The sequence below is a fragment of the Cornus florida genome, unplaced genomic scaffold, assembly GCF_030987335.1.
Source record: "Cornus florida cultivar Cherokee Brave unplaced genomic scaffold, ASM3098733v1 CherokeeBrave_3.0.0_Hap2_Chr06, whole genome shotgun sequence".
In the NCBI taxonomy this organism is placed as follows: Eukaryota; Viridiplantae; Streptophyta; class Magnoliopsida; order Cornales; family Cornaceae; genus Cornus; species Cornus florida.
Genome location: NW_026775576.1, coordinates 93,212,005 through 93,238,376, shown reverse-complemented (window position 1 = coordinate 93,238,376; position 26,372 = coordinate 93,212,005). Strand labels below are relative to the sequence as shown.

At 37.7% G+C, this 26,372-nt stretch overlaps 1 pseudogene; it reads left to right on the top strand.

The window, feature by feature from the left end:
• Positions 1 to 528: 528 nt before the first annotated feature.
• On the top strand, positions 529 to 26,138 carry LOC132314610 (cytochrome P450 76A2-like; annotated as a pseudogene).
• Positions 26,139 to 26,372: the final 234 nt, after the last annotated feature.

Here is a 26,372-nt window from a genome sequence, read left to right as displayed (position 1 = left end):
TAGATCAATAGGACAATTGTGACATCTACTACTGCGTTAAAAGATCATTAATATCTAGTTTTAAAATGCCACTCTTGCAATGTCACACAATATCATAAGAGACAATCCAACTTTATTCCGAGCATCGCGGTTAGAAATTGATAAGATTCCTTTCTAAACTAAAAATTAAAAAACCACATATATATTTTTTATTGTTTCCATTGATTACAAAACTAATGACTCTCAAAATCAATTAAAATATATTAATGTCAACCTTGGAAGTGGGTAAATTGTTGCACGATGACACAAGTTTCATTTCAATCCTGCCGTCCCATCTGCTGCATTTTAATGCCGGTCGGTATGCGCACATATTGTGGTCTTTATTATGTAAGCATATATTGAAAACATAATAATGTATTCATAACACATATCAACCATTAGTGCTTTTAAATTGTGAACATTTGACTAAAGTTGATATAATATTATTACTCCATAGTACACGCTACACAGAGACAGACATATACCAACAGAAAGGCGCAAAATATATTCATGGAGTGGACTTGGAGCTTCCTAATTGTTTGGTCCATTATCGTCCTTTCACCAACCTTGCTCCCCCTCTCCCTCCTCCTCCTTTACCACCACCGTAAGTCGGCTTCCAACCGGCTACCTCCAGGACCACCAAGATGACCGGTGGTCGGTCACCTGTTCAGTCTTGGAGCCATGCCACATAATATCCTAGCAGGGCTCAGACAACAATATGTGCATGTGATTTGGCTAAAGCTAGGTTCCAGAAACACCATGGTGGTCCTCACGGCTAAGGCCGCTGAGGAGTTGTTCAAGAGCCATGACCTCTCCTTCGCTGATCGTACCATCAGGTGCACCATGCAGGCACGTGACTACGACAGGGCATCCTTGGCTTTGGCTCCATATAAATGGCACATATTGGCGCGTGTTGAGGCGGATATGCACGGTGTAAATGTTGGTTGGCAAAAGGATCAATAAAATGGTGTCCGTAAGGAGAAAGTGTGTCGACAACATGTTGTTTTGGATAGAAAAAGAGGCTCATGTAGTGGCGGCGGCGCGTGGAGTTCACGTGGCACGGTTTGTGTTTCTGGTATCTTTTAACATGCTAGGAAACCTCATGCTGTCGCGTGACTTGGTAGATCCATAATCCAAACTAGGATCAGAGGTTTTTTCGTCTATGACTGGACTAATGGAGTGGAGTGATCATCCAAACATCTCGGATGTTTTTCCATGGCTTCAATGGCTTGACCTGCAGGGTTTGAGGAGGAAGATGGACAGAGACCTTGAAAATGCGTTGAAAATAGCTTCCGGGTTTGTGAAGGAGGAGGGACTTCTTGGATGTGTTGCTGGAATTTGACGGCACCGGAAAACATGAACTATCTAAACTATTGTAACGTTTCGCTTTATATATATATATATATTTATTTATTTATGTTATTAAAAAATAATTATAAAAGAAAAAAAAATAAAGTGGTGTGACCCACCTCCTACTATAACAAAGGTAATGGCTTACCATTACCATTGGGCAGATATCTCTCTCTCTCTCTCTCTCTCTGTGTGGAACCTTCTTTTCTTTTTTCTTTTACAACTTCAATATTTGATTCTTCCTTCCATTCTTGGAATTTTTGAGTGTCGTTGAAGGCAAATTGAAGAGGACGGCGAGGTCTATGTATGAGTACCAGTAATTTCAGTTTTAGTGCACTCTAGGGATTTCGAAATTTTAGAGTTCTTGGGCTCAAATTGGGAGTTTTAATCAAATTTGAGGTAGGGGTGCTCTAATCCACTATTTCTTAGATTTCTGGTGAATTTTCACCTTTAATTTGACTTGAAGCATGCTTAATTTTAATTTTTGTGATTATGTTTATTAGTGTTATTTATATTTATGGTGATAAATGTGTGTTATGTGTTAATTGAGCTTATTAGTATGATGATTTTCAATTTGTAAAGAAGCATGCTTAGAGTTGGTTTGTTTCATGATATCAATTGCTATGAAAATTTATGTTATAATTATGGAAAAATAAATTTGTGAATTGTATATTTAAATTGCTAGCAAAATGTGGAATGAAAATATGAGTTGTGTATTTTTGGTAATTTATTAATTTATTTGAAAAAGTATGCGGGAACTTTATGGTTGAATTGATGAAATGAAGTATGACACATTCATGCATCCATTGGGAAAGAAAAAGGGGAAAAAATGTTTTAAAATAAATGAATTTGTTCTTGGGAAAAATAAATTTTTTTTTCAAAGAAATTTGCGAAAACCAGACGCCTAGAGGCGCCTAGCGGTCCGTGTTGTTAGTGTAGTCTAGAAGGGAGTATGGTTGAGCTAAATAGGCCGGATGCGACACCTTGGAGGTGCCTTATGGTCGTGGATAGTTAGTCAACCCTCCATTCGTGACGCCTTGGAGGTGCCTTGGGTCGGATTACACTAACGGTTTGGAAGTTGAAACGGAAATGTTTCGGAAAATGGGGAGTGACATTTGCATAACATTGCACTTCATGACATTGTGGTAAACTTGTGATTGGTTGATATTTGTTACATACTTGTTATTGTGTTGAGAATGTGCGTTTCCTTATGGCATGATCCCGTTCACTTTTATCTATTCATTGTATGGATTCACGGGGATATAAGAAGAGTGTCTTAGATACTTCCTACTGAGCTTATGCTCACCCCATTATTTTAAACATTTTTCAGGACACAGAAAAGAGGTGGCGGACGACGATCCACCACAATTTTAGACGAGCATGGAGACCTATTTTATTTTGTTATCTTTTGTATTAGAACTCTAATATTTTGTAAATGTAATCTTAATTATTTTGAGAAACTTTAGTTTAATTGGTACAATGTTGTAAGTTACAGACTTTTAAATTCTAGTTACGTTTTACGGACTGTAACTTGATGTAACTTAAGTGTATTCCTTATTTAGATGAGATGGAGGAACGGGAATTTTTTGTATGTATGTAGCCATTTTAGAAATGTGATATAATATCTGTATTGTGCGTTGGGATATGATAAGTTATTTTTTTAAGGCCCAGTGAGGCCATTGCATTTTTTTTTTTTTTTTTTGTTTGTATTTCAACAGGTTGTAGAGGGACTTTTTCTGTGAAGGTCATGCCGAAATTTTATATTTTTATTACTGTTTTGGTATCTAGTTGGGTCGTTACAATTTGGTATCAGAGCGATGGTTCGAATACCATTAAGACGACGAGTAGAGGCCTACCTAGGATTGCATGGGGAATCAAGTTATTTGTTTACTTGCTTAATTGCTTACGTGATTGCATGCTTATATGCTTATGTGTTGAGGTGTTTAATTATTTGAAAGGCATGCTTAATTGTTTATCTGCTTATATGATTACGTGCTAAGTGCTTAATATTGTTATATATTATTAGCATGATTATGTTTATCATTAGTTGGGTATTCTGGGAGTATGGAAGGTGTTTATGTGTTTCCATTCTTGTCAAATCATTCGTGTGAGGACTCCATTCTCGTGCGTATTTTAGTGTCATCGTTATTGATCCATTTCCTTTTTCTTATAGCGTCGTGCCACCACGAGGGGATTCCAGGGAAAGTTCTAGCTCTAATCCCGTGGAAAGGGATCAGGAGCAAGTTGAGGAAGATATCTTGTTGCGTGATTTGGTCCCACCAAGAGGGGGACAAGCGAGGGGGACCGTTGATCCACTTTTCCAGATAAATGAGGAACAATTGCAGTTGGCCGTCTAGGCAGCTTTTTTCAAAGCATTTCAATCGGTAGGTGTGTCATCGTCACAATTTGTGCCACCACCGGCACCACCGCCACCACCACCACCTCCAAAGACAAATGAGTTAGATGATACTCTTTATCACATTGCAAAGTTTGTGAAATTGATGCCAACTCTGTTTGAAAGCGATCCAGATCCGCTTGTTGTGAATAGTTTCATGGATAGGGTGGAGAAGCATATTAATGCCATGAATTTGGCAACGGACAAGTTGAAGATCATATTGGCGACTTACAATTTTATTAGTGATGCTGAGATATGGTGGAAGACCGTTTCACATACGCACGATTTGGATACTATGACATATGATACTTTCAAGAAGTTGTACTATGAGAAGTACTTTCCGGCGCCTAAGTGAAGGGAACTAAAGAAGGAGTTTGATGGGTTGAAGCAAGGAAACATGATAGTTACAGAGTATGAGAACAAGTTTACATCGCTTTTGAGGTTTTCACTGGGGATTGCTAATGATGAGGAAGGAAAGATAGAAATTTTTTTTGGTGGCCTTGATCTTACCATCAGGCCAATTGTAGCTGCTTCAGAACCGACACAGTATGCAAAAGAAGTGCGAAAGGCCTTAGTGGTTGAGGCTAAAAGCAGGGATAGTAAGGCAATTAAGGAGTCCTACAAGTACAACAGGGGTATGAGTGCTTTCTCCGATGGACAATCAAGTAAGAAGCAGAAGCATGAGCAGTTAGGGTTCAGGGGACAGCAGCCAGTCAGATCAGCACCCACAGCTTCAATGTCCATGGGGTCTTCTAGATTGAATGTTATTTGTTTCAGATGCTGGCAGTTGGGACATTACAAGTCCCAATGCACTCAGACTTATGTAGTTCAGGTGATTTGTTTCAAGTGTGGGCAGTCTGGGCATCACAAGTCTCAGTGTACTCAGATTCAGGTGGCATCTGGTGGATGTTTCGGGTGTGTCCAGCAGGGCCATAGGGTGAAAGATTGTCTAAAGCGGGGCAGTGGTTTGGGCAGAGGTGGATGTTCACAGTAAAGGCAGATGCAATCTGCTACGGTTCAGTCATTCAACCGCTGTCACTACCTCAGCCGTCTCAGCCAGCTATGTCAGCTCAGAGTTCTTGACCGGGTAGGGGAGCTTCTTCGAGTGCACCCACTCAGCAGTCTGGCTATCAAGCAGGCAGTTCTCAGGGATAGAGGACCAAGGGTCGCATGTTTGCACTCACTCCAGCTGAGCCATCATCCAGTCCTTCAGTTGTCAGGGGTATGTTTCTTGTGTCCCATTCTTAGGCTCGTGTATTGTTTGATTCCGGTACTTCTTATTCATTCATTACTTTATCATTTGCATGGGCATTGGGTTTGGAGGTCAGTCAGTTAAACAGACTGCTTTGTGTTGACACGCCTATCAGGGGTTCAGTTACTGTTAGTAGAGTTTGTAGGAGTTGTTCCTGTTGGGAAACGTGCAAATTTTTAAAACTTTTTGAGGGATTTGCAATCATAGATCTTGATTCATTACATGGAGACAAGTTTTATGCAAAGATAAATAAAAGATGATGCATAATTCAATAAACAGATTGAATACTCACATCAAAGGTCTGAGTAAACCTTTTGAACTTTCCTCTAAAGTGAATGCTCTCACTTATTGTAGATCCCTTTAGCAAGATCCTTTCTCCTTCTTTTTGATTATTATCTTCCCTTTAGGAATCACCAATATGCCTTGATGAATGACCTTGGAATCTAGGCTGGTGGTAGCCTCCTTTAGAAGAGAAACAAAACCCTAAAATCTAGAGAGAGAAAGTGTATTCCTTTTTCTTGTTCTCTAAGTCACACCTAAAATATACATGAACTCATGTATATATAGGCAAAATAAAATAAGAATAAGGAAACAATAAATCATTCTCCATCTCTAATTCAACTTTCTCAATCCTAACATTACTCCAATATCAACTTGGGCTATTGGTGAGAATCATTTTGGGCTTACTATTTTCTTGGCTCTTATAAATTAATAATTGGTCCGGTCCATTAAACCATGGACCCAATTCAATTAATTCATAAATTAATTTCTACTCCACTAAAAGAAATTAATTGCACTCCAATTAAATAGTAAATAACCTCTAAGTCAATGTTGCACTTTGACCCCTCTATGCTTAATTATTTATCGGATAATTAAAGCCATCAATCCGACAACATAATTAATATAATTATTTTGTTACCTTTGATTATTTCCGGCTCGATCACAATAAAATATTTATTTGACAAAAAATAATAATAATTTATTAAATAAATATATATATATAACATTTGTCTAAAACATACGAAGGCCTTCGAATTTAATTTGTGATCAACCATAATCAAAACAAAATAAATACAAATAGCACTGATGCAAATATTGAGAATATAGACCTCTAATTATTAATTACATAACTACCCAAAGTGTCGATCTAAGGATCCCGAGGTATCCGCCGAGCAAATCAAAGTAATTATTAATTAATAAAAGTGTCTATACTTCTCTCATGCTTGAGAGTCAAAAGCCATGACTGTGATAGAGAGCAATTGCATACGACAGCTCTCGCAATATATCTCAATCTATCGTGGACTCGGTTTAAGTCTTAACTAATTAAATGTCCATCCATAATTACCGACTTTAAACCATTTATGATTACTAATTTATATCATAGTATTAATTGCCATTACATACATATATAAATATATTTTGTAATCAAGCGGACACCATCAATTCCATAAAGAATCGAAAAATAATACATTCCATTCACCAATTGTATAATGCTTTAATAATAATATCCAGACAAGAAACCATGACTTCTACAATCCAAAATTAGAATTTGCTATGCTAGGGCACACATATCCTAACAGCTCCCACTTGCACTTATAGCCAATTCAAATCACATCTAACTCCCATGTTCTCTATATGACGATCAAACATCTTGATCGGTAAAGCCTTTGTGAATGGATCAGCAAGGTTATGTTCCGATGCAATCTTGGCCACAAGTATATCTCCTCGCTTTACTATATCACGGACCACATGATGTTTCCTCTGAATGTGTCTTGTTCCTTTATGAAATTTTGGGTCCTTGGTTTGGGCTATAGCTGCACTATTATCACAATGAAGCGTCATAGGCCGATCTATATGCTCCACAACCTCCAGTTCAATTAGAAAGTTTCTCAACCAAACAGCTTCTTTTGCTGCCTCAGAGGCTGCAATGTATTCTGCTTCCATGGTTAAGTCAGCAGTACAACCCTGTTTGACACTCTTCCAACTAACTGCCCCTCCATTGAACTTAAACACATATCCAGATGCAGATCTCCTGGCATCTGGATCTGATTGAAAATCAGAATCCGTATATCCGACTGGAACCAGATCATCACCTCCATAAATGAGCATTAGATTCTTAGTTCTTCTAAGGTATTTTAAGATATTCTTCACAGCTGACCAATGATCAAGTCCAGGATTGGACTGATATCTACTGACAATCCCTACCGAGTAGCAGATGTCCGGTCTGGTACAGACCATGGCATACATGAGACTACCAACTGCCGAAGCGTATGGTATCCGCCTCATTTGCTCAATTTCCTTATCAGTCTTGGGAGACTGGTCATTAGAAAGAGCCAACCCATGTCTAAATGGCAAAAACCCTTTCTTAGAGTTTTCCATTCCAAACCTGATCAGAACTTTGTCAATGTAAGACTCTTGAGACAAGCCTATTTTCTTTTTAACCCGATCTCGCATAAGCTTGATCCCAAGAATATAGCTTGCTTCTCCAAGATCTTTCATCTCAAATTTATTGAACAACCACATTTTAACTGATGACAATGCTTCTACATCATTACCAATGAGCAAGATGTCATCAACATATAAAACGAGAATCATGATGACATTACCCTGTTTTTTCTTGTAAACGCAAGGTTCAAACACGTTTTGTTCAAAGCCAAATAATTTGACTGCCTGATCAAAACAAATGTTCCATGTGCGTGAAGCTTGCTTAAGTCCATAAATAGACCTATTCAACTTACATACACAGTCCTCACGACCTTTAACCACGAAACCATCTGGTTGCCTCATGTAGATGTCTTGTTCAAGATGGCCATTTAAAAATGCCATCTTAACATCCATCTGCCATATTTCATAGTCATAATAAGCACTAATGGCCAAAAGAATGCGAATAGATTTAAGCATTGCAACTGGTGAGAATGTATCCTCATAATCAATACCTTCACGTTGAGTGAAGCCTTTGGCAACCAGTCTAGCTTTGAATGTCTCAACATTCCCATCCATTCCTCTCTTTCGTTTGTAGATCCACTTACAACCAATGGGCTGAACCCCACTAGGAAGTTCTACAACATCCCAGACTTTGTTAGAATACATCGATTCCAACTCTGATTTCATGGCATCTTTCCAACGATTTGCATCTATATCGGTCAACGCTTCCGCATAGCTTACTGGGTCCGACTCATGCTTATCGGGGACGGCCTCATAGACCTCACCCAAAAGTGTGAGTTTTTCGGGTTGGATGATAGTCCTCCCACTACGCCGAAGGACCGGTGCAGGAATCGATGTACTAGATGATGGTAATTCAACAGGGACTTCTTGTGTCTCATCATTCTCAGTATTTATATTAGGTGTGTCCACTGGGGGTATCTTTGACGTGCCAACCATCTCCTCTAACACTATCTGGCTACTAGGTTTGTGATTCATAATATAATCCTCCTCCAGGTAAACAGCATGAGTGCTGACAATAACCTTATTGTCCCTGGGATCATAAAATAATCCACCTCTAGTGCCCTTAGGATAGCCAACAAATAAGCATGCATCTGATCTTGCTTCCAACTTGTCTGCCTGTTTCTTTCGCACGTGTGCTGGACATCCCCATATATGCATGTGATTTAAACTAGGTTTACGTCCAAACCACAGCTCATATGGCGTTCCTGAAACAGCCTTGGATGGAACACAGTTCAAAATATACATCGCTGATTCTAAGGCTAATCCCCAAAATGATAGAGGTAATGTAGCAAAACTCATCATAGATCTAACCATGTTAAGTAAAGTTCTGTTTCTCCTTTCTGCCACTCCATTCTGTTGAGGGCAGTCAGGTGCGGATAACTGGCGCACAATACCCTCATTGACCATATGATCCTTGAACTCCCCCAAGAGGTATTCACCTCCTCGATCAGATCGAAGTGTTTTGATAAGTTTACCTAATTTACGCTCCACTTCCGCCTGAAACTCACGGAATTTTCCATAAGCTTCTGACTTGTGTCGCATTAGGTAAATATATCCAAAACGTGAATAATCATCAATGAAAGTGATGAAGTACTCAAACCCTCCTCTCGCTTGGGTGTTCATGGGACCACACACGTCTGTGTGCACCAACTCTAATTGTTCTTTGGCTCTATCTCCTTTGGCTGAGTAAGCCCTTCGAGTCATCTTTCCTTCAATACAGGATTCACAAGTTGGCATAGGCTCCTCTGCCTCACCAGGTAATAAACCTTCTTTAACCAACCTTTGAATCCTATTTTGATTGATGTGACCCAATCGTAGATGCCAATGATACAATGAGTTTGGAGAAACTGCTTTTCTTTTAACATTCAATCTAGATGAAGTTGCATTTAATTCATAATTTTGCATTTGATATGAGCTAGGAGTTAAAACATATAGATTATCTTTCAATGCACCAGAAGTTATAACACAACCATTTAATTTAATTAAAACATTTTTCCCAAAAGTAAAAATATAATTTTTGCAAACCAACGAAGAAACTGAAATTAAATTGTGCCTAACATTTGGCGCATAAAGACAATCTTCTAAAATAAGACTCCTCCCACTATCAAACTGCATATGAACCACTCCCACTGCTTTAGCTTCCACCTTGGCATTAGATCCCATATGCAAGTATATCTCTCCTTCATTGAGGCTTTTGGACTCCTGGAATCCCTGCAATGAATTGCAAACATGATTAGTGGCTCCAGAATCTATGCACCAGGAATCTATAGATTCAACCACATTACATGCCTCAACAATGAATATACCTTTTCCTTTGCCTTGTGTGCGAAGTATTGGGCAGTTAGGTTTCCAGTGACCCGGTTGACCGCAATGGAAGCAGTTTCCTTCGCCTTCAACCCGCACTTTCTTCTTTCCCTTATCCTTTTGGATTACTTTGTTTGGCACAACCACAGTTTTGGCACCATCCTTCTTCTTTTTCTTGCCCCTCCTCTTGGGCCTAGAAGTAGATGGTCCAGCAGACTGAGTGTAGTTGATAGATGCACCCTTGCTTTTGTTTATCCCTTCAAAGGTTACCAACTCATTCAATAGTTCAGCGAGTGTGTACTCAAGCTTATTCATGTAATAATTAACCCTAAAAGAGTTAAATGAGTCTGGCAATGAAGCGATAATCATGTCAACCTGAAGTTCACCATCCAAGTTGCATCCAAGGATCTCCAGTTCATTTACAAAACCAATCATTTTTAAAGCATGTTCCCGAACTGAAGTACCTTGGACCATCTTAATGGTCATCAAATTTGTCATAGCATTTTGGTGTGCGCTCTTACCAATTTGCCCAAACATTTCCTTAAGGTTAAGCATAATGTCTGCAGAAGTGAGATATTGAAGATGTTGACTTTGGAGTACATTCGAGAGTGAAGCAAGAATGTAGCACCTAGTCATCTCATCTGCTTTATTCCATTTCTTAAATACTTCATGCTCCTCAGGAGGATCCTCAGGCAAAGGTGGAGAAGGTCTAGGAGTAGTAAGTACATAATTCAACCCCTCATATGTGAGTACAATATCTAGTTGCCTTTTCCAATCGATATAATTAGGTCCAGTTAATCGATTTTCTTTTAGTATGTTCGCAAGTGGACTGAATGGACTAGTCATGATAAATCTGAAAATAAAAGCATTCATACAATAAATAAAGTGAATAATAATAATCATGCAAGTATAAAACAATTAATTAATTGTGGGTCCCTCAACCACATTGCATGAAAAATCGGACAATCAATATGCCAATAACTTATCCGGTTGGCGGAATTCATTATTGCTTATTGACGAGAATAACTCATTATTTCCATATCTCTTTAGACAATGCCTTATCTAAATATGAAATAATTCCCGATTAGATTTAGCCTTTCTAAAATCACCTAGTATAGACCACTCCGTTGGGGAGCTAATACTATTGATTTTAGATTGAGTGTATAACATAATTAATGCTCCAACGGAAACACAAATATTAAATATATTGCCATTAATAGCTTAGACTCTTTAAATCATGCGTAGGGCCTTATTTTTAAAGATCTAACTATAATGGTTATTTAATAAATATATTTTCGTGAGACAACCATTCTTGTAATCTAGACTCTTTAAATCATGCGTGGAGCCTTATTTTTAAAGATCTAATCATAATGGTTATAATTACGAAGGCCATGGGGTAATGTATAAAAATCCCCGCTCCCACTCAATTTTTAATAATATGAAACTAGGGTTTTTAATTCATGATTTAATGCATGCAAAACGCCTTGATTTTAATCCAATTAAATTTAGAAAATATATGGATTTTAGCCATTTAATTAAAAATCATGGATCCAATGCATGAACAACTATAACAATTATTAAATTATTCCATGCATCAAATAATAGACAGAAGCAATATAAATGGCCAATGGATTCAGCTTTTAACATTTAAAAACTATTCTTGCTGTACGGGCATCCTTCAACTGTCTGTAAACACCCATAGGAAGCTTGTCGCGTCAGGAGAAGCAAAACGCCGCTTGGAACGAGCCCGGAGGACCCCACACGCGCTGGCACGCGCCTAGGGCAAGCTGCACGCGCTCCCACGCGCCCCCACGCGCTGTCACGCGCTTGGGGCGCGTGGAATGCACCCTCACGCGCTCCCACGCGCCTGGGGCGCGTGGGACGCGCCTCCACGCGCCTTCCCGCGCGTGGAGTGTACCAACTCCTTGGCTGGCGCGTGAGATCCACGCGCCAGCTTGTCATTGACCAGCCCACTCCTGGCGCGTGTGGAACACGCTCCAGGCTCACCAAGCCACTGCCACACGTGATCCGGGTCACCTCCGACGCCTCTTCTCGCCGCCGGCGAAGCTCCGGCCACCGGAAAAACGCCGAAAAAATTCCAAAAAATCCGGAAAAATCCCAGAAAATTACTGAAGCATAATGTAACCCTTTCGGACCCTCTTGAAGCTTCATAGCATCCTTTGATGAATATTACATGGCTTTAATTAATACTTACAATTTGAAATACAATGGAAAAAATTAAATTACATCATTGAATTTTCAAACGGCTAAAACAAAGCCTTAATTACATTCATCCAAAAATAAAATTACATTCTATATACCTATAAGCTTCATCCATGGCCCAAACACACATCATCATCCATTCACAATTATACATACATCAACATGTATTAATATATATCAACATAATAAATCATACATCAACATATATCAATAATTTTATATATGTATATATAATTTGGATCCATGAATATGATTTTTATAAACACATGTTCTCTAGTAATGAATCAAACCATGTGCCCTGATACCACTGTTGGGAAACGTGCAAATTTTTAAAACTTTTTGAGGGATTTGCAATCATAGATCTTGATTCATTACATGGAGACAAGTTTTATGCAAAGATAAATAAAAGATGATGCATAATTCAATAAACAGATTGAATACTCACATCAAAGGTCTGAGTAAACCTTTTGAACTTTCCTCTAAAGTGAATGTTCTCACTTATTGTAGATCCCTTTAGCAAGATCCTTTCTCCTTCTTTTTGATTATTATCTTCCCTTTAGGAATCACCAATATGCCTTGATGAATGACCTTGGAATCTAGGCTGGTGGTAGCCTCCTTTAGAAGAGAAACAAAACCCTAAAATCTAGAGAGAGAAAGTGTATTCCTTTTTCTTGTTCTCTAAGTCACACCTAAAATATACATGAACTCATGTATATATAGGCAAAATAAAATAAGAATAAGGAAACAATAAATCATTCTCCATCTCTAATTCAACTTTCTCAATCCTAACATGACTCCAATATCAACTTGGGCTATAGGTGAGAATCCTTTTGGGCTTACTATTTTCTTGGCTCTTATAAATTAATAATTGGTCCGGTCCATTAAACCATGGACCCAATTCAATTAATTCATAAATTAATTTCTACTATAATAAAAGAAATTAATTGCACTCCAATTAAATAGTAAATAACCTCTAAGTCAATGTTGCACTTTGACCCCTCTATGCTTAATTATTTATCGGATAATTAAAGCCATCAATCCGACAACATAATTAATATAATTATTTTGTTACCTTTGATTATTTCCGGCTCGATCACAATAAAATATTTATTTGACAAAAAATAATAATAATTTATTAAATAAATATATATATAAAACATTTGTCTAAAACATACGAAGGCCTTCGAATTTAATTTGTGATCAACCATAATCAAAACAAAATAAATACAAATAGCACTGATGCAAATATTGAGAATATAGACCTCTAATTATTAATTACATAACTACCCAAAGTGTCGATCTAAGGATCCCGAGGTATCCGCCGAGCAAATCAAAGTAATTATTAATTAATAAAAGTGTCTATACTTCTCTCATGCTTGAGAGTCAAACGCCATGACTGTGATAGAGAGCAATTGCATACGACAGCTCTCGCAATATATCTCAATCTATCGTGGACTCGGTTTAAGTCTTAACTAATTAAATGTCCATCCATAATTACCGACTTTAAACCATTTATGATTACTAATTTATATCATAGTATTAATTGCCATTACATACATATATAAATATATTTTGTAATCAAGCGGACACCATCAATTCCATAAAGAATCGAAAAATAATACATTCCATTCACCAATTGTATAATGTTTTAATAATAATATCCAGACAAGAAACCATGACTTCTACAATCCAAAATTAGAATTTGCTATGCTAGGGCACACATATCCTAACAGTTCCATCACGATTGCCTGACGTGTTCTTGAGTTTGATCTCATCCTTCTCAAGATGACGGGATTTGACGTCATTCTTGGGATGGACTAGTTGTCGTCCTTCAGAGCTGTCATTGATTGTTTCAGGGGCAGAGTTTCAGTGTGTACCCCGGATGGGGATTGTTTCTGTTTTGTGGGAGATCGGTGTGATCCTCTCACTCATTCATTCTATGGTGGTAGGAGTCGGGATTGACAGATGTTCTTCTTGGCTAGCCTTTTTGCCGATGATGAAGTGGAGTTTTATGGGGTTGATTATCCGGTGGTTGTGCGCGACTTTCTAGATGTGTTTCCGGAAGACTTGACTGAGTTTCCTTTACACCGAGAGGTAAAATTTGCTATTGATTTGATGCCTGGTACCGCGCCAATCTCTATGGTACCGTATCGTATGGCACCGATTGAATTACAAGAATTGAAGAAGTGACTTGATGATTTGAGAGTAAAAGGCTTCATCCGACCGAGTGTGTCACCGTGAGGTGCACCGGTCTTATTCGCTAAGAAGAAGGATAGTTCTTTGAGGTTGTGCATTGATTACTGGAAGTTAAATCATGCCACCATCAAGAACAAGTATCCATTGCCAAGGATAGATAATTTGTTTGATCAGTTGAGGGGAGCCAGTTGTTTTTCGAATATTAATTTGAGGTCAGGTTATTATCAGTTGCGGGTTAGAGAGGAGGATATTCTAAAGACCGCTTTCCGTATGCGGTATGGACATTATGAGTTCTTGTTATGCCTTTTGGTTTAACTAACGCACTAGCGGCATTCATGGATCTAATGAACCGTATTTTCCACGATTACTTGGATCAGTTTGTGATAGTTTTCGTGGACATTCTTGTGTATTCACGGACTCAGGAGGAGTACGAGGTCCATTTGAGTATAGTGTTGCAGATTCTACGGGAGCACTGTTTGTACACCAAGTATGACAAGTGTGAGTTTTGGCTACAAGAGGTGAAATTTTTGGGACATGTTGTCTTGGAAAGTGGGGTTTCAGTTGACCCTTCAAAGATAGAGGCAGTTCTGAATTGGGAGCAACCTAAGAATGTCTTTGAGATCCGGAGTTTTCTTGGTCTAGTGGGTTATTATCGGAGATTTGTGAAGGATTTTTCCCGTTTGGCAGCTCCTATGACCAGATTGACCCGGAAAGGGATCAAGTTTGCATGGAACGAGGCATGTGAGTCATCATTTCAAGAGTTGAAAACAGGTTGACTACGACTCCAGTGTTGGTGATACCCGAGCGTGGCTTGGGTTATGTGATCTATTGTGACGCCTCACGTGATGGTTTGGGTTGTGTATTGATGTAGGATAGTAGAGTAGTGGCTTATGGGTCTCGACAGTTGAAGACTCACGAGCTTAACTACCTTACTCATGACTTGGAGTTAGCGGCAGTCGTGTTTGCTTTGAAGTGTTGGAGACATTATTTGTATGGTGAGAGATTTGAGGTATTCTCGGACCACAAGAGTTTCAAGTACCTTTTCTCCCAAAAGGACTTGAATAACAGACATAGGCGATGGGTTGAGTTCTTAAAAGACTACAACTTTGATTTGCAGTATCATCCTGGTAAGGCAAATGTGGTAGCTGATGCTTTAAGCCGGAAATCTCGTGGGACTTTGGCTAGTTTAACCATTTGGAAGTGGAAGATACTTGAAGATTTGGCTGAAATGGGATTGTATTGCTTTGATGATGATGATGATGGCAGTGAGTCAGCATTCTTGTTTAGTCTCGTGGTTCAACCCAGTTGTGATACCCCCGGATCTTCAGATGCGGGTTGGCCAGGCCCACGCCCAATTACTCGAGGACATCAAACCAATTAGCAGTTAACGAACACAATACAATTAAAACCAAAAGAGATAAATAAAATTTGCTGAAATGAAAACTAAAATGACAATCCAATAATAGAAACCTCATAATATTTATTTCCATTGATAAACAAAACTATTCTGATACAACTGATCCTCCACGAATACAAATCCTTCTCCAAATTATACAACTCGAGAATCCATTTAGTGGACCCCTAAAATCCCAACTGAAAATTAAAACCCAAGTCTAGTACATGAAATAAAATCCTAGTCATTGGTGGAGTGAATAACTGTATCTGCTCAGCACGATCCAGCTCTAAAACTGGAACAAACGAACACCTGTAAAAATAAGAGTGGGTCAGGCCCACATGCAAATTCTTCTCTAACTGTAATCTAAACAGTGACCCGATACGCAGATACACCCTAGATACCTCAATAATATTTATATAGTCCGTAATAGATAAATATATATCCACACTACAGGACTCTCACTAAACTATGCTGAGGGTCTCAACCTGAACAGAAGGCAACATGCAATACGCACCTGAGTGGGCATGACTACCGAAGCCTAACAGGGTATACCTCAACCAACATAGCTAGTTAAGCATCCTACTGCATATACGCACCCTAACCAATGAGTCTGAGACTCAAGCTCATCTCATGGTACCATAAAAATATATTTAAAATCCATTTATATCCACCCATAGGAACTCCAATAAATCGTTCAGCTTATTCAACCGCACAGACTTATATAAGAGATCCAATAAGTCGTTCAGCTTATTCAACCGCACAGACTTAAATATAAGGAGAATTATGTTTTTTTTTATAATTCGTACCCTTAATCCAAAATAGGTAGGACTGAGTATTTTGAATCAGTCTGTCCTTAGTATGCCACCGTCCCATACTGGTGCATACAATCCACAAAATCTATATAATTGATTGAACAAGTAAAACTGTTCACCAATTAAAATCCATAAGGTAGGAATTAGCGTTTTGAGCTAAACCATACCTAGTATGTCACCGTCCCATACCGGTGCATACAATCCCCATATCCATGTAAATTACAACATATAAATAATAAGTAAGTAATTTACAGTCCAAAACCAAATATCCAAATAATTGCAGAAAGAAGATTAACAATCTCGCAATTAAAATCCAGTATTAATCCATGTAATTGCATCAAAGAATTTAATATTCTAGCAATTAACATCCAAGGCCTGCATAGTTCCAATCTAAAATAAAAACCTTATCATGCATTTAAAACAAGTTTTACTAACATACTGGATCCCATTAAATTGCTAAAAATTTAATTAAGCAATTAATCCGTCTTCCATCCGTTAACAGCGTAGAAAATCTATCAATTTTATACTGTCCATCCTATTGATTTAGAAATCAACTTTAATCAATTCAAGGTTTTAATCACATCCAAAATTAACTATTTAATCCCTCTGTGAAGTCCCATTAAATTTCTGAAATTTAAACAAGCCACTCAGTTCCTTTCTTCTGTTAATAGCATGCACAGTTGTATATTTTTACACTACTTCATCCTTTATCATAGAGACTTAAACCATGCAATAATAAATTTAATAACACTTAGAATTAACCATTTAGACCCTCTGTAAAACCCTAGAGTCAATAGAACAGTTCCCATGCTCCAACAGTAAACAAACTGTTCGTAAAAAAAAAATTCAGAAAACACTATTGAAAAGAGCCTGCTCTAAATTCCAAGAGCAAGCTCTTTTTGAGCCTGGAGCCGGCTCTAAACATCTTAGAGCCGGCTCAATGAGTGTGGGAGCCGGCTCCCACATCCATGGAGCCGGCTTTCACCTCCTTTGAGAGCCTCTGTCCCCGTTCTGCTTCGTTTCAGTCCGTCTGCTCCCTCTCTGATCAATTCCTACCACTCTGTTGGTTTCTAAAACAGATCTTAAGCATCTTATTAACACCCAAGAGCATCTCAAAGGTTTGATAACAACCATTAGAATCAATTACAGCGATTAAACTTGCTACCGAACTAACATGCGTTAGGAACAAATTTGAAACTATTTTGCAATAACAGTTCTATTCCAACCCCTCTGTACCTCTTCACTACTGAACTTAGGAGTCTTATAACACCCCATTAACATCCCCAAGGTTTGTTACAGTAGATAAAAGCAAGTGTACTAACAAAACTTAGAACAGAATTTACATGCTTTAAGAAAAAATGAAACTGAAAACAGACATGCACATGTTGTACAGATTTGATTTCAACACAAATTGATGATCAATATAGCATATATTACACATGTAAATTCCAGTTACTACTTAATTAAACCCTAGAGACTATCTAGGTGCACAGAACATAAGCCAAAGGGAAAGAGAAAGAAAAGAACTTGCCTTTCGGTTTCGGTTTGAAACCTTTCAACGTCATCTTCTTCCTAGACTTTCCGGCGATCGTGACTGCCGTCAAGGATTCCTTTGCTCCGGTTCTAACCCTCAAACATCCCTCAAGCTTCTTCCTTAGTCCAGCTTACAATCCTTGGCCCAAACCTTACCTTCCTCTCCTTCAGTTTTTCCCATAAACTCTCTATTTCACTCTCTGTATTTTCACTATTCGTGAATAGTGTTTGTGCTTACAACCCTCAATAGACTTATAACAATATATATATATATACTTAACCAAAACCCTAGGCTTTGTATAATTAGAGACAAAACCCTAACCCTTATTGAAATCCAAACCGTCGGACAGAAAACCTTATGTCGTAAGATATAATGATTAATATATATATAATTTATAATTATATATATATAACCTGCTAAAACCCTATTATTATTATTACAATTAACAATACTAATGAAAATCCAATTAATTCTATTTATTCCATTAAAATAACTAATAAATCCTTAAAACAAATAAACCAAGAAATTCCAAAAATAAAAATACAATTAACTTAATTAAAATATATTTAACCAAGTAAGGTAATTCAAATACAAAATTAACAATTTAAAACAAATAAAACAATTAAACATTTAAGCAACTAGTCACATAAAAATGCAATAAAAATAATTGAAATTCTAATTTTATCATTTTTAAAACTAGGGGTATTACACCAGTCACAGAGACAAGATTCGGATTTGGATGCCATTTACACTTTGATTTCCAGTGGTGAGACCGTGAATGATTGGACCTTACATGCAGATATAGGTCTACAGTTCAGGGGTTTGTTGGTTGTTCCCACAGTTTGTCGTGAGGATGTTTTACGGGAATTTCACACTTCCCACTTTGCAGTTCATCCAGGTGGTACCAAAATGTATCACAATCTGAGACGTCAGTATTAGTGGAATGGAATGAAGAAGGACATTACACAGTTTGTGGCTAAGTGCCTTACCTGTCAGCAGGTGAAAGTCGAGCACCAAAGACTAACTGCTTTGTTACAGCCATTGCCGGTAGCGCAGTGGAAATGGAAGGAGATTGCAATGGATTTTGTGACAGGTCTTCCTAGGTCACGGAGGGGAAATGAAGCCGTATGGGTCATTATTGATAGATTGACCAAGACAGCTCACTTCTTGTCTATTAAGGCAACAGATGATGCAGAGGCGCTTGGTGTGCTTTATGTGAAAGAGATTGTAAGATTGCACGGAGTTCCAATGGCTATTGTTTCAGATAGAGATGCCAGTTCACCTCGAAGTTCTGGGAAGGACTTTAAGCAGCATTTGGCTCAGCGTTGCACCTTAGTACGGCATTCCATCCACAGACGGATGGCTAGTTGGAGAGTACCATTCAGATCTTGGAGGATATGCTTCGGTCTTATGTACTTGACTTGGGTGGTAGTTGGGAGGATCACCTTCCACTTATTGAGTTTGCCTACAACAACAATTATCAGGCGAGTATTCAGATGGCTCCATTTGAGGCGTTGTATAGTAGACTTTGTAGGTCTCCTTTTTGTTGGACTGAGGTGGGCGAGACAGCTGCCTTAGGACCCGACATTGTACTCGAGACTACCGAGAAGATTAAACTGATCAGGCAGAGATTGCTTACAGCTCAGAGCCGACAGAAGAGTTATGCAGATAGACGGAGACGACCACTATCCTTTGAGGTGGGAGACCACGTTTTTCTTCGGGTTTCTCTACGGAAGAGGTTGACGAGTTTCGGGAAGAGTGGCAAGTTGTCGCTACGATTCATTGGATCTTTTTAGATATTGGACCATGTAGGAGAGGTTGCCTACATGCTTGCATTGCCACCGCAGATGGACAGGGTCTATAATGTTTTCCATATATCGATGCTACGGAAGTACGAGCCGGATCCGTCTCACATTTTGAGTTGGGTTGATGTGGACATTAATGAGGATGTTTTCTACGAGGAGGGACAAGTTCAGATCCTTGACACACAGCAAAAGGTGTTGAGAAAAAAGACGATACCGTTGGTAAAGGTTCTTTGGAGGCATCACGGAGTTGAGGAGGTTACTGGGAGCTCGAAGAGGAGGTTCGCTCCAAGTATCCAGAGTTGTTTTCTCCCTCATGTATGGCTTGATTTCGGGGACGAAATCTTTTAAAGTTGGGGAGAATGTAATATTATGCTTTTTATATATATATATATATATATATATATATATATATATATATGTTATTAAAAAATAATCATAAAAGAAAAAGAAATAAAGTGGTGGGACCCATTTCCTATTATAACAAAGGTAATGGCTTACCATTACCATTCGGCAGACAGCTCTCTCTCTGTCGCTGGAACCTTTTTTTTTTTTTTTTTACAACTTCAATATTTGATTCCTCCTTCCATTATTGGAATTTTTTAGTGTCGTTTGCGGCAAATCGAAGAATACGGCGAGATCTACGTGTGTGTACCAGCAATTTCAGTTTTGGTGCACTCTAGAGATTTCGAAATTATAGGGTTCTAGGGCTCAAATTGGGGGTTTTCATCAAATTTGAGGTAGGGGTGTTCTAATCCACTATTTCTTAGATTTCTTGTGGATTTTCACCTTTAATTTGACTTGAAGCATTCTTAATTTTAATTTTTGTGATTATGTTTGTTAGGGTTATTTATATTTATGGTGATAAATGTGTGTTATATGTTAATTGAGCTTATTAGTAAAATGATTTTCAATTTGTAAAGAAGCATGCTTAATGTTGGTTTGTTTCATGATATCAATTGCTATGAAAATTTATGTTATAATTATGGAAAAATAAATTTGTGAATTGTAAATTTAAATTGCTAGCAAAATGTGGAATGAAAATATGAGTTGTGTATTTTGGTAATTTATTAATTTATTTGAAAAAGTATGTGGGAATTTTATGGTTGAATTGATGAAATGAAGCATGAAACATTCATGCATCCATTGGGAAAAACAAAGAGGGAAAAAATGTTTTAAAATAAATGAATTTGTTCTTGGGAAAAATAAATTTTTTTTTTCAAAGGAATTTGCGAAAACCGGACGCCTAAAAGGCGCCTAGCGGTCCGTATTGTTAGTGTAGTCTAGAAGGGAGTATGGTTGAGGTAACTAGGCCGGATGCGATACCTTGGAGGTGCCTTGTGGTCGTGGATAGTTAGTCAACCCTCCATTCGTGACGACTTGGAGGTGCTTTGGGTCGGATTACACTAACGGTTTGGAAGTTGAAACGGAAATGTTTCGGAAAATGAGGAGTGACATTTGCATAACGTTGCATTTCATGACCTTGTGGTAAACTTGTGATTGGTTGATATTTGTTACATACTTGTTATTGTGTTGAAAATGTGCGTTTTCCTATGGTATGATCCCGTTCACTTTTATCTATTCATTGTATGGATTCACGGGGATATAAGAAGAGTGTCTTAGATACTTCCTACTGAGCTTATGCTCACCCCATTATTTTAAACATTTTTCAGGACACAGAAAAGAGGTAGGGAACGACGATCCATCACAATTTTAGACGAGCATGGAGACCTATTTTATTTTGTTATCTTTTGTATTAGAACTCTAATATTTTGTAAATGTAATCTTAACTATTTTGAGAAACTTTAGTTTAATTGGTACAATGTTGTAAGTTATGGACTTTTAAATTCTAGTTGCGTTTTACGGACTGTAACTTGATGTAACTTAAGTGTATTCCTTGTTTAGATGAGATGGAGAAACGGGAATTTTTTGTATGTATGTAGTCATTTTAGAAATGTGATATAATATCTGTATTGTGCGTTGGGATATGATAAGTTATCTTTTTAAGGCCCAGTGAGGCCATTGTATTTTTTTTTTTTTTTTTTTTTTTTTTGTATTTCAACAGGTTGTAGAGGGACTTTTTCTGTGGAGGTCATGCCGAAATTTTATATTTTTATTGTTGTTTTGGTATCTAGTTGGGTTGTTACACTATCAGATCACGAAATCAGCACATTTATACTGGTAATTTTTTATTTTGATTATATAATTAACTACTTGCACTTCTCACATCTCATGTGATAGAAGAAAGGTTATACCCTTGGAGTAATGGCCCATTTGTAATACCCCTAAATTTAAAAGGATAATTCTGGTATTAATTGTTATTATTTGTACTACTTGAATTAACTGTTTTATTTTTGGGTTTTAATTGAATTATTTTATTTGTTTAATTATTTAATTACGTGAAAGGTAGTTTATGGTTTTGTTTTAGATTTTACGTGGTAGCCGACTAGATGTTAACTTAGGGTTTGCAGTTTTCAAATTCTAAGTGTGCTAGGGTTTTCAGAGACGTCTATATATCCTCATATTAGGTCTGTCTAGGGTTTTAGGCTTTCAACATAGTTTACGCAGAGAGATACAGGGAGAAACAGAGGGAGATTAAAAGAGGAAGGCTAGGGTTTTGGCTTAGGCTAAGATTGAATCAAGGAGGGGAGTTTGGCGTATGCTCGTGGGTTGAACTCGGAGCAACAGAGGTCAGTAAAAGCAATTAGTGTCGTCGGAGTTGCTAGAGACGGCAGTTTAAGATTCTAACCGGAAATCAGAGGCAAGTCTCTGTTCTAGCTCTTTCCCTTTAACTCGTGTTCTGCATGCCTAGGTAGACTCCAGGGCTTTAATTGATGCTAAAACAAGTCTTTTATGCATGCTTGAAATATATTTAGTTTTATTGAATTAAACTGTTGTGCGAATTCTATAATCTCTGTTAATTGGTTCCTACCGTAGTTGTGTTTAAACTTTGTTTAATTAAGAACCTTGATGCATATTGATGTCTTAAAATTAATCTGGAACATTGATTTAACAGTAGAACACGTAGTAAAAGATTTACAGAGGCCTGGGTAAACTGAAATTGCTTTGCTGAATTAAACTGTTTTGGAAGTTCTTAAACTGTTTAATTGCATCCTTCTGTGTATGTTGTTAAACCTTGCTTAATTAATGTCTGTGATGCATGTCGATGCTTAATAACTGTTGTGGGACACTGATTAAACATTGGAACCAGTATTAAAATAAATACAGAGGTCGTGGAACACGCCGGAGTCGAGGAAGACGAAGCAGGAACGGGGAACGACTCTTAAGGGTGAGAGAGCCGGCTCCCAAAAGGAGGGAGCCGCCTCTCACAATGCAAGAGCCGGCTCCCACATGTAGGGAGCCGGCTCCCAAGGCCTTAGAGCCTCCCAAGGGTGGGGAGCTGGCTCCCATGCTCATGGAGAAGGCTCTGTAGTTTTTGAGCCTTCTCTTGCTCCAAAACTCACTGTTAGGTATTTTTGGGGTTGGTTTGGACTGTGTAGGGTGTTTCTACTTGGTTTAAATTGTTTTAAATCATGTGTATGAATGTTGTAAACCTATAAAAACAATAGGGAAACATCAATTCATAATCGGACTAAGGAATGGAGTAGGTTGAATTTGAGGAAAAACCTGTAGGTTGTGCACTGGTTTGATTAGAAAACCTATCTACCGTAACTTGGAGATTATTTTATTTATGATTTAATACTGTAAATCATATTTAGATAAGATTATAAGTATAGTGATTTACCTAAAATTAACTATGTTTAGTTTGGAATAAAATTGATATATGTTGGCTATTTAACTGCATCAATTTATGGACAAGTGGGGAATGTAAATGCTTAGAGTTATTTTAGAAGTTTACATTATCGGAATGATATTTTTAGGCCCTATATTTAATGCCTAATACTGATATATATGTATTAATTTATATTGATGCATAGTGTGGAGTATGATTGATGAATTGCTTAATACTGTTTAATCAATTATATTATGTGGAGGTTTGTATGCACCGGTATGGGATGATAGCATACTAGGGACGGCTTAGTTCAAAACACTAAGACCTACCTATGCTAGGGACGGATTAGTATAAAACACTAAGTCCTACCTATTCTGAAATAAGTTGGATTAATTACAAAAGTTAAGTCCTACTTATATGTATGTATATGCACCGGTATGGGACGGTGGCATATTGGGGATGGATTAGTTCAAATACTAAGTCCTACTTATTTTGAAATAAGATGGATTAACTGCAAAATGTTAAGTCCTACTTATAACTTTGTGTCAGGTTAATAAACCTTTTGAATGACACACCTTGAACGGACTTTATATATTTATGTTATGGTACCATGGTATGAGCTTGAGTTTCAGGACCATGGTTAGGGTGCGTATATCGCCTAGGATGGATAACTGGACGGTGGTTTCTGTTCCCTGGTAGGTCCAGAAACACATAACCACAGTATGTGCGATTTGCATGGTATCTCTACTCAGGCTGAGACGTACCGCTTGGACTGGTGAGCGTCTTATAGTGTGTAATTATATATATATGGACTACTCTAGATATTGTTGAGCTATCTAGGATGTATTTACGTATCGGGTTTCTGATTGGATCGTAGTAGCATGTGGGCCTGACTCACTCCTTTATTTTTCAGGTGTAGTCAGTTCCAGGGCTAGAGCTTGGACGTGCAGAGCAAATACAGACACTCACTCCTTCGATAATGTAGGATTTCATTTTATGTTCTAGATTAGGATTTTATCTTCAGTTGATTATTTCAGTTTGGATTTTAGGGGTCCACTAGATGGATTCCCGAGTTGTATCTATTTTGGAGATTTAGATTTTTATTAATCTTTATCTTTTGGAGGATTTTAAATTTAGTATTCTTTTCAGCTTTAATATTTATTTCGTAAATCTATTTTGTAATCTGTGTTCGTTTATGTATTAATTGTTTGGTATCCCTCGGATCTGTGCTCGAACTTGATCACCCGTGATTCTAGAATCGAGGGGTATCACACCATTAGTCATTCATACCGACAAATAATAAAATCTCAATATTCAAATTGCTAAGTTAACTTATTCATATTGTTAAAATATTAACAGAGGGTGAGTAGAGGGTCAGTTTTGACGTAATGGTAAAGTTGCTCATTTATGACCTAAAAGATCACGGCTTTAAATAAAAGAAACATTTCCCAAACCTCAAAAGGGCTGGAGCCTCGGACGCAATCCTTTTTAGTTAAATCTCAATAGGCAGTCTAGCTTAACCATATATAGAGAAATTATTAGATGGTCTTGGACCAATGACACTTAATGCACTAGTTATATCTAGACTATCGGATTGAGAAAATAGCCCACAAGAGTGTATCAATATATTACAGAAAAATCTCAATATTAGCTTTTATTGGATTAGTTCACTAAATGTTAAATGGATTAAAACCATCTAATAATTTCTCTCTCATATGTATATATATATATATGATAATCGAAATAGCTGGGGCTTTGTTCCTATTAATCTACGACCTCGTGCAAAGCAACCGAGACACAGATAAGGTAAAGTTGTAGTCCAACCCTTACATGAAATCCTAATTTATACTCAAATGGGTGATGATACTAGCCAGTAGCCACGTAGTTAAATGTCAATACTTAAATGGGTAATCCTAGCCATATAGTTAAATTTCAATTAGTAATAAAAATTGGCAGTCCTAGCCATTTACATAGTTGAATATCAATAGTCAAATGTTTATGTTAATTCTGTACAGAATAAGCATCACTAACCGAAGGATTGGTGCAGGAAATATTCATGGCCGGCTCAGAAACGACTAGCAGCACCACAGAATGGGCAATGACCGAGCTCCTATGCAATCCCAAATCAATGATGAAGGAAAAAGATGAGCTTGCTAAGGTTGTTGGACCAAACATGAAATTCGAAGAGAGTGATACTGATAAAATGCCATATTTGCAAACTGTGGTGAAGGAAACACTGCGTTTACACTCTCCGATCCCATTTCTAGTAAATCAAAAGGCGATTCAGGATACTAACTTCATGGGGTATCACATTCCCAAAAACACACAAGTGTTTGTGAATGCTTGGGCCATTGGAATAGACGAGGAATGTTGGGATGACCCTTTCTAGCTCATTCAAGCCCGAGAGGTTCTTGGGATCGAAAGTCGAGTACAAGGGGCAACATTTTTAGTTGATACCGTTTGGTGCTGGGCGAAGGATGTGTGCAGGTGTTCCGTTAGCTCATCGCATGTTGCACCTTGTTTTGGGCTCGTTGCTTCATGAATTCGATTGGGAGCTTGATGGTCATGTCACTCCTGAGACCATATACATGAAGGACAGGATGGGAGTGACAGAGAGAAAATTCGAACCATTAAAAGCAGTACCAAGAAAGCGTAGGTGGAATAATGAAATGATTTAATGATTTTAAAGCGGAATACTTTGAACAAAATAGAGAGTCAAAGATTTCACATCCCTTAGATACACTTAACTAGGAGTAATGTAGAACCTAGTTGACTGTATTCACCGAATGGAGAGTATTTTGACTCTGTATTTCTTTCAAACTCTTCGACCTTAATAGCGTTTCTGGATGACATTAGTGATCATAAAGAGGTTTTAGTTTGCTTGGAAGTCTGTCTTCTTCTTTTTTCTTAGA